The following is an 8,842-nucleotide window of genomic DNA, read 5'->3' as shown; positions in this document are numbered from 1 at the left end:
TCCTGAGCAGCTCTAGCAAATCTCCCTGCCAGTATATTAGTCCCCTTCCAATTTAGGTGCAACCCATCCTTCTTGTACAGGCTGCTTCTACCCCAGAGGAGATTCCAATGATTCAAAAATGTGAATCCTTCTCCCATACACTAGCTTCTCAACCATGTATTCATCTGCTCTATTCTCCTATTCCTACCCTCACTAGCTCGTAGCACCGGGAATAATACAGATATTATTACCTTTGAGGACTCCTTCCTAAATTCCAGCCTAACTTTCTATATTCTTCCTTAAGAATCTCATCCTTTTTCCTTTCTACCTTGTTGGTTCCAATGTGTACAATGACCTCCTGCTGGTCCCTCTCCCCTTTGAGAACATTCTGCACCCTCTCTGAGACATCCTTGATCCTGGCACCAAGGAGGCAACACACCATTCTGACTTTTCACTCCTGGCCACGGAAACATCTGTCTGTGCCTCTGACTAGAGAGTCCCCTAATACAATTGATTGCTTGGAATTCAGCGTACCCATCATTACATTAGAGATTACATTACATCTCAATATACTCTTGAAAGTATTCTTTGAATTTCAAAATCTCTTGTGAACCTTGCTGTAGCTACACATTTTTGACAAATGGATCATTTGTGATTGTTTCTCCATATTTTAAACCTTGTTATGCCATGCAGATATCTTAGAATCCCTACAGTTTAAGTTGGCCATTCGGCCCATCAAGTCCATACCAACCCTCTAAAATGAATCTAAAAAGCATCCCACCCAGGCTTCCATCCCCACCTGTTCCTGTAACCCTGTATTTCCTGTGGCTAATCCACCTAGCTTGCACATCCCTGGACACTATGGGCAATTTAGAGTGGTCAATCCAACTAACCTGCACATCGTTGGACCATGGGTGGAAACTGGAGCACCCGGAGGAAACCCATGCAGATATGGAGAGAACATGCAAAGTCCACACAGACAAAGCTGAACGTGGAATTGAACCCAGTGCTGTGAGGGAGCCAGGCTAACTACTAAGCTATCCCAGGGACAATTCCACATAGAGATCATAACTCACCTAGTTATGCCAATTAATTCACATCAAAGATTAAACTGATTAGACCCATGTTTCATTCAAATCAACCTCTTTAGTTTAAGGCCTCTTGCTTGAAACTAATATAGGCTATTGCAAGGTCTTTGAGTGAAGCTTTGGTGAGTAGGTGACCCCTCAACAAATAAGTGAGTAAAAACAGCTTTTAAAAGGAAGTGAGCTCCCATACTCATTGCAAGTGGCATTCAAACTTCTCATTTTTGCATAGTCTACATTTTAAATATTTAGCTCATTACTACACTGAACCAAATGTCATTCAACTTAAATTTGAAAATGTGTAATAAAACAAAGTTAAGACCTCATTTTTCCAGAAAGCAGAAAAGTTAATCAAACTTCTCCAATCAGTGAGATTCTAATGGAGCTGTCCTGATTTATGTCGCAAGGTATTGCCTTCAACCAGTTTCCTTCTAATTTGCCTACACTTTACCATTTTAATGTTCATTATAAAAGAATAAATTTTGTTATTTTACTCAACAACATCTTACTTCTGGGAAAAAAAAGAGTGATTGATAGCTTGAAGGGTTATAGGAAAAAATGATCATGTCATGAGTTATTAATACTTAATCTTTCCTGAGAAACGTATTGTCACCCATCGAATCAAGCTGTATCTGATTAGAATGACACACTGAGGTGGATCCATGAACTAAGCAAAGAACCTGATATTTACCACAAATAACATGAGTAACTGTTGATCAAGTAAATATTCACCGAGAGTTTTGGTCAAAAAGAATCAAACACTTTCTATTAATCACCCACTCACTTCCAAAATAGCACACACTGACTCATTCATCGAATAATAAAATGGCACACCAATGAATGTGGCTATTTAGCTCCATATATCCACAGCATGTGTTGTCAAGGTTACTGCTCTCATGTCAATGGTAACAGTCTAATAATCACTCATCAGAGATTGATTAACTCTGTGGATAGTTTATATAAAGCAGCAAAACATTTTAAAGTTATGAAGTACATCTTAGGGCAGCAAATGGAGTTTTGTATCAGTAGCTTGCAAACTCAAAGCTGACTAATTGGCAGGCAGCTTTGTAAAATTGTATAAACACAGTACGTGAAGTCCTTAAAGATGAACTCTCTCAAGGCAAGGCACACAGACAACATCAATCTCCTTTCCATTGGAAGTTTAACTATTTATAATAACAATTTACAATGGGTTTCAACAATGTACAGATAATTTGCTAGCATGTGAAGATAAAGTTATTAGAGGCCTCCTGGCTCATAAGACTGCTTTCTCATTAGAGAGAGATGACTGGTGATGAGTTTAATCTGAGGGTCAACATGCCTCAGGCAAGGGGACAAGTGGAGAAGGAGAGTCCTGCATGGTAACCTCAGCTAGGGCAGGAATCGAACCCATGCTGTTGGCAGGTATCATAATGGGCACTTTATCTGGAGGTGTCATTGATTGCCATTGGTACTGGGCTGACTTTTGGCAGAAATTGGCCATGCCAATTTTGGCAAATTTAGTGGTGGGCTTCTCTCTGTGTGCCCATGATTAATTCTCACTCTGTTCTCCAATGTTTGCCTCATGATCATGTTTCCATGGCACCCTACTTGCCTGATCATCCCTCTCACCAGAGTCAGAGGTATTTGTGCCTGACAGAATTCCTGGCTTTGGCACAATGACTAACATGCACCAATGGAAGTGCTGTCAGTCCATAGTTGCCCTGTACGATTCCTGTGCATGACGCTTTGCCCTGGACATGGCAGACAGAGGCGAGTTGACACATGGATATGTCATCAGATACCTGGAGGCTCTGGTGGATGAGGTCATGCATGAATAGGCTGTCCACTTCCTTCAGAACTGGCAGAGGACACAATGCGACCAATCTCTGCCAGCTTGGTCCAAAACTGCCAGCAGGAACAATGGGATGTTAATGGTTTGGAAAAACGGTCAGTATCACGGAAAGAACATCAATGGCCTTCTCTGCTCTACAAATGTAAATGCCCCCATCTTCTCTCTGCTACCTCACACTCAGCTCCCAGCAAGTCCCATGCTCTACCAGTCTCACTGTCACCTTTATATCACTCAGTAAAGGAGAGGACAACAATTGAACAACCTATTCTAAATGAGGTCTGACAGGCTCTTGAACAAGTTCATTCTGCTTTATACAGGATTCCCCTTGCTATGCACCCGACTTCTCGATCTGACTTTGCAACAACAACATAGCTAGCATTTGTGAAATAAATCTGGTGAAGATGGAACATTGAAACAGTGAATGCAGGTTCACATTGGGACACACAGATAGTGAAACATCCATCATTCTATCCACATTGAAGGTTAAGTTAGCTGATTGCAACCATTGTGGCAGCTGAGTACCTATAATTACACAATTTGTCTCAGTGTCGCTTGATTAGAGAGGGGTAGTCAGACAAAATTCCTTCTCTATTACCACCTCTGACCCCACTCAATGTTGCTGTCTATTGTTCAGTAATTCCTGAAGACAAAAGCCTGCATTGTAAGCATGAAAGATAAGGTCAGTGCTATCTGCAAATGCAATTGAACAAAGAGAGGACGGAAACAGTGAGGAGTCTGAATGTAATAATAACAATATCATTTGATCTGCAGGACAGTGAAAAGGATTTTTATTTGATTCCTTCTTGGGATGTGAATGTCACTGGCTAGACCAGTGCTTGCTGTATATTTTCATTCGTTCTCAAGATGTGGGCATCATTGGCTGGGCCAGTATATTTTTCCCATCTCTAGTTGCCCTTGAGCAAGTGGTCATGGGCTGCCTTCTTGAACCATTTAGTGTGAGTATCCCACAATGCCTTTAGGTCCAAGATTTTGACCCAGCAACACTGAATAAATGACAAAATATTTCCAAGTCAGGATGGTGAGTGGATTCAAGGGGAATTTGCCCTTCAGAAGGTGGTGGTGGGCCATGTTTTTGAATTGCAACAGTTCACCTAGTGTAGCTACTTCACATTGCTACAAAGAACAGAGGTCCAAGGTTTTGACCCAGCAGCAATGAAAGAACCGTGATATCGTTCCAGGTCAGGTTAGTGTGTGGCTTGGTGAGGGATGAGCAGAGCATGGTGGCCTGTTGCTTTGACTTGATTGTGACTCCATTGAGCCCTGAGTCAATATTGGGGGTTCCAGAGACAACTCCTTCCCTCCCATATACCACTTTGCTGCTCCCTTTGTTTATTTGATGGCGGAATGTATAATTCATTAAGGGTTGGGATTTCTTTTTAAGTAGCTGCTATTTATAATTGGCAAATATTCCTCATTCAGGAACTGTTAGCGATTCTAAATGAAGCAGATTACAAGGGTAATTGTTAGACATTCCTTGTCACAGAAATATGCCCTTCAGGATGTGACTGCCAATATAATATCTCAAGAAAATCAACAAACATTACAAAATTCGGAAGCTTGCTGATTTAATCATTCTTTTCACAGATTCCCCCTCCATCATTGTGGATCTACAGTGGGGGGTTTGGTTCCAGGGTGATAGTTCACCAACAAAGCTTATTCCAAACAGAAGCATAGAGACATAGAGATGTACAGCATGGAAACAGAAACCATGGAAACCATTTGGTCTAACTTGTCCATGCCGACCATATATCCTAAATTAATCTAGTACCATTTGCCATTCCCTCTCACCCTAAACTGGTGCCCTCGAGTTCTGGACTCCCACACCCCAGGGAAAAGACCTTATCTATTTACCCTATCCATGCCTGTCATGATTTTATTAACTTCTATAAGGTCACCCCTAAGCCTCTGACGCTCTGGGGAAAACAGTCCCAGCATGTTCAGCCTCTCTCTATAGCTGAAACCCTGGAACCCTGGCAACATTCTTGTAAACCTTTTCTGAAACATTTAAGTTTCACAACATCCTTCCTATTGGATGGAGAATGATTAATCTTATCAGATAAGGTTCCACAGCAAGTGTTTTCAGATGTTTGATCTCATCTCCAGTTATTTTTTTTTGCTTTAGGGATCACTGATTAGTCAGTTGCAGTAGTGGGGGACATGGGAGGGAAAGAAAGAACTTTGTCTGAATTTTCTCCCTCGAACTGAGCACCATTGATGCCAGCTGTGCCCACTGTGCTGGCACAACCGCTAGAGAGCAGCTAAGTCACCAAGGTGAGCTCAACCCGGACGCAACAGAGAAATCATGAACTTGGTACTTTCCTGGCGTTTGTGAAAGTGGGGCGTGCAGTTAGCCACTGAGTCACTGGGGGCAGGGCAAGTGCTTGAAACACTTCATCAGCTGTGAATGTAGTCTCTCAAGCTCAGAGCAAATTACTGCAGATGCTGGAATCTGTACTGAAAACAAAAACTGATGGAGATCACAGCAGGTCAGGCAGCATCCGTGGAGAGAAAGCAAGCTAACGTTTTGAGTCTAGGAGACTGTTCATCAGAGCTCACGTGATGCTCTGATGCTGGATGCGACCTGACCTGCTGCGATCTCCAGCATTTTTCGTTTTTAGTGTCTCAAACCATTGCATTTTGTACCAGTTTAGAGGAACATCATTTTCATGAACAGTCAGCCACTGTGAGACTGGGTAGGTGATGTGCCCACTCTTGAATTAAAATTTCCCACTCTTTAAAATGTCTGTAATCGGGTGAGAGGAACTAGATACCGGCATCATTGTGATTTGGAGATGCTGGTGTTGGACTGGGGTGTATAAAGTTAAAAATCACACAACACCAGATTATAGTCCAACAGGTTTATTTGGAAGTACACTAGCTTTCGGAGCGACGCCCCTTCGGAGCGACTGTGAATCACCTGATGAAGGAGCGTTGCTCCGAAAGCTAGTGTACTTCCAATTAAACCTGTTGGACTATAACCTGGTGTTGTGTGATTTTTAACTTGGCATCATTGTGGCTTAACTTGTTATTTATAGACAGGCAATAGGCTCTCATTTGTTGGATTCTTTGACAGTTGTGTCATAAAGTTCCCATGCAGCATCGTACCTTCAGTAGGGATAGAACTTCATTCATATTCCGGCAATATATCTTCAACTGTGAAGACAGAGAACCCTCATTGATGTTATCCTGTGATTTTATAACTGTTGTTAGAATGACTTATTATCAGTCACAAGTACAAAGCACATTGCCTGGAACAAAAGCTACCTTTGTATGCCTGTACAAATGACCATAAATTTTTATGTGTCAACTGGAGGTTTGATAAGATATTAAGGTTTCTAATCTGATTCTGGCTACATTCCATACTGCCCATCCCCCATAGCCAAGTCTTCGCTACTTTGCATTCAGAACTCATTTTCTTTTCCACAGCTTACAGTCTCTGCAAACTATAGACAACTGGCCAGAATTCAAGGTCATTATTGAGGTGACTGACGAAAATTAGGAGCGCAGAGTGCCCCCAGCATAGTGCCCTGCGAAACAACGTTGTTGGTATTCCTTATTTCAAACACTTGGCAACAGATCATCACCCTTTGGTGTTGATCCATGGGAAAATCAGTGAGTCAATTCAATAGCTTACTGTGGAATGTTTTAAACAATATGTCTATAGGTCAAGACCTTGTCAATCTCGGCTGTGATAGATTCCTCTGAAAACATTAGCATATCTTTAGGTGCAGCTGATCAAGAGGCCAAAGTTGAACGATTAGGTTGGATTCAAATTATTGAATGAGAATTGTGGCTTGAATTGATTTTGCCACTTTTTCAGTATAACTCATAAGCATTTCCAAATGCTAGATATTAGGAAATTAGGTCAATGCATGTTTGGAGCAGTTCCAGGTTGAAGAGGCCAGGAATACGTTTTGTCATGAGCACAAATAAGGGTACTTAACTGCTGAATGGTAGTTTGATAGTGTTAATATAATCTCTGCCTCTAGCTGAGTGCTTCTCAGCTCTCTGTGGCTGGTCACTATTTCTCCTTACTACTGTCAGTCTGAACTCCCACATTCAAGTCCATTGGTAACATGAGGAATCATATTCTGGGTTCCTTGCAACCCCTGATTCCAAATATTGAATTCAACAAATTTATGTTTTTGTTGCGTCCTCAATTGTCTTGCATATACCTCTTACTTTAAAGTCCGGTGCTTGCCTGAATATCTCGGTGCTGTCTTTATTTTCCAGTCTTTCACAACACGAGGCAAACTGAAAGCCACTTCACCCATTCCTTGAAGGAAAAGTTGAGGTTCAAGGCTGTGAGCTGTCATTTGATGAGCCCCATACCTCAGGAAGCAAAGCACAGCGACAGCCAAACTGAGCCAAAGTGGTTTTCAGGATACCCTTCCGAGGAGAGCGGCAAGGTCCCTGAACAAGTTTGGTCATCGAGTGAAAAAATCTGGCCCTAGTTATTCCAGTCGGTTTTCAGTAACCTAACATACTGCTTCAAGTTGTCATTGCTGCACTGCACTGTGGATTCAACAACTTCACCAAAATTACAATTGTCATGTCATCTACAGTACTCCTATTACAATCACATTCTATCAAAGAGCTATCTAATTTTCCTTTATTTTTCCAATATCTTTTGTGGCGTAAGACAAAAGTGAGGGAGAGATTCAACTTCATTTTTTAAAAAGAGAACACTGATGTTCAGGGGGAATCTTACAAGTTACAAGGCTCTCAGGCTCTGAGTATTTTTGTTCATAGAAAATGTCGCCTCGTCTGCCATTCAGAGAGATCATGGCTGACCTGCAGCCTACTTCCACATTTCTGTTGTTGCCTCAATATCTTTGTGGTGAACATTTTCTTGCTCCAACAAAAATTCTCAGAACATGAGAGCCTTGCAACTTGTAAGATTCCCATCGAACCTCAGTGTTTGCTTTTTAAAAAAATGAGGTTGAATCTCCTCCTCATTTTTGTCTTACGCCACAAAAGGTATTAGAAAAAATAAAGGAAAATTAGATAGCTCTTGGATAGAATGCAATTGTAATAGGAGCACTGTAGATGACATGACAATTACAATTTTGGTGAAGTTATTCAACCCATAGTGCAGTGCAGCAGTGACAGGGTATTCAGTTTTGCTGTCTCTTGTTTCCCAGTCACTGGGCAGATGGGATTGACCTCTTGGCTGCTGCTTGCATCTTTGTTTTCACTTCTCTGTTAATCTATGAATTGTTGCTCAATAAATTGGAGATACAATGTATTGGAAATGACAAGGAAATTTTATTTTGATTCAACACTGCACAAAACAATATCTTTGAAATCTGTATAATAAATCATTGACACTGGTTTGGGGATTTCAATTCTCCCTGTGTGCTGATTAGGCCAAAATATGAGAATTCATCTGTTGCATGGAGAACATAGGCAAAAGAATTGCATAAAAACAGTTAGTCGGAAGTGGGTCCTGCAGATGCTGGAGGTTAGAGTCAAGATTAGAGTGGTGATGGAAAAGCACACAGGTCTGGAAGCATCCGAGGAGCAGGAAAATTGACGTTTCGGGTTGGAGCCCTTCATCAGGAATGAGTGTGGGAGCCTTGGGGGTGGACGGTTAAATGGGAGGGGGACGGGGCTGGGGAGAAGGCAGCTGAGAGTACAATAGGTGGATGGAGGCGGGGTAGTTCGGAGAGGAGGGTGGAGCGGATAAGTGGGAAGAAGATGGACAGGGCTGAGCTGGCAGATTGGAACTGGGATAAAGTGGGGGGAGGGGAAATGAGAAACTGGTGAAGTCCACATTGATGCCCTGGGGCTGAAGGGTCCCGAGATGGAAGCTGAGGTGTTCTTCCGTCAGGCGTCAGGTGGTGAGGGAGTGGCAGTGGAGGAAGCCCAGGACCTGCATGTCTTTGGCAGAGTGGGAGGGGGAGTTGAAATGTTCGGTTAT

This window comes from Chiloscyllium punctatum, chromosome 24 (assembly GCF_047496795.1).
Source record: "Chiloscyllium punctatum isolate Juve2018m chromosome 24, sChiPun1.3, whole genome shotgun sequence".
Lineage (NCBI taxonomy): Eukaryota > Metazoa > Chordata > Chondrichthyes > Orectolobiformes > Hemiscylliidae > Chiloscyllium > Chiloscyllium punctatum.
Note: the sequence above shows the minus strand (reverse complement) of the source record.